At 41.7% G+C, this 1,548-nt stretch overlaps 1 non-coding gene across 1 annotated transcript; it reads right to left on the bottom strand.

Annotated features, from left to right (window-relative positions):
• Nucleotides 1-642: 642 nt before the first annotated feature.
• LOC133802906 (small nucleolar RNA R71) lies at nt 643-749 on the bottom strand. Its single transcript, XR_009877651.1, has one exon. It is a non-coding gene; the product is annotated as a small nucleolar RNA R71 (small nucleolar RNA).
• Between the last annotated feature and the right edge of the window lie 799 nt (nt 750-1,548).

The raw sequence follows: 1,548 nt of genomic DNA on the forward strand, positions 1-1,548 counted from the left end.
GAAATTAGAAATTTTTGTAATATCAATTACTTGCATTTTTTTTCTTTATTGAGCTGACTTTGTTTGCTTGCTCTTGTGTTTCCTCAGGTGATTTATTATATGAATGAGCAAGAATACATTGAACTAGCTCCTATTGACCCTGAGATTGAAAGAACAATTAGAAGAAGACTAAGGGAACAACGGGCTAAAAATCACCTTAATATGGCTGAAGAGGTTGAAGGAGTTGAGGGTGCTAATAATGTCACTAACACAATTGCTATGGCTGATGACAGAGAGAGAGCCATGAGGGAGTATGCTGCCCCCATGTTTAATGAGCTCAATCCGGGCATTGTTAGGCCTGAAATTCAAGCACCCCAATTTGAGTTAAAGCTTGTGATGTTCCAAATGTTGCAAACAGTGGGTCAATTTAGTGGGCTGCCTACTGAGGATCCTCACCTTCATCTTCGTTCATTTTTGGAGGTGAGCGATTCTTTCAAGCTTCAAGGAGTGACTGACGAGGCCCTAAGGTTGAAATTTTTCCCTTTCTCTTTGAGGGATCGAGCTAGAGCTTAGCTCAACATCCTTCCTCCTGACTCGGTGACTACATGGAATGAGTTGGCTGAAAAATTCTTGATGAAGTACTTCCCTCCTACAAAAAATGCCAAGTTTCGCAATGAAATTATGTCATTTCAGCAGCTGGAAGATGAATCATTCTATGAAGCTTGGGAGAGATTCAAGGAGTTATTGAGAAAGTGCCCACACCATGGGATCCTGCATTGTAAACAAATGGAAACTTTCTACAATGGGCTAAATTCTTCCACTCGTATGGTGTTAGATGCTTCAGCTAATGGGGCTATTCTCTCTAAGTCCTATAATAAAGCCTATGAGATTTTGGAGAGGGTAGCTAGCAACAATTATCAATGGTCCAATGTTAGAGCCTCAACAAGTCGAAAAGTGGCTGGTATACTTGAAGTGGATGCATTGACAGCTTTCATAGCTCATGTTTCTTCAATGACTAACCTTCTCAAGAACATGAGTTCGGGGGGAATGGTACAACCAGTTGCTATGGGACAAGTTGCCGATGTATCTAATGTTTATTGTGGAGATGGGCATGCATTTGAGAGTTGTCCTTCGAATCCCGCTTCAGTTTGTTATGTGGGGAATCAAAATGCCAATCGAAATAACCCATATTCGAACTCTTACAATCTGGGGTGGAGGCAGCATCCAAACTTCTCATGGGGGGGTCAAGGAGCTAGTTCAAACGGAGCACTAATGCAAAACAAGCCTACATATCCACCGGGGATTTCTCAACAACAACCAAGAGCTCAACCACCTCCTCCTCAAATGTCGCAATAGAAATAGCGAGCCCACTTCAATCCAAAGTAGTGTGGACAAGGGAGACAAAACTGTGAATTCGAAAAATTCAAATGCTGATCCTGAAGCAATTACTGTAGCAATTTCGCAGCAAAATGCAATAGAGAAGCCAATGAGCAAGCCCCCTCCACCATTTCCTCAACGTTTTCAAAAGCAGCAACAAGATGGTCAATTCTGAAGATTTTTGGATGTTTT

The sequence above is a fragment of the Humulus lupulus genome, chromosome 9 (assembly GCF_963169125.1).
Source record: "Humulus lupulus chromosome 9, drHumLupu1.1, whole genome shotgun sequence".
Taxonomy (NCBI): domain Eukaryota; kingdom Viridiplantae; phylum Streptophyta; class Magnoliopsida; order Rosales; family Cannabaceae; genus Humulus; species Humulus lupulus.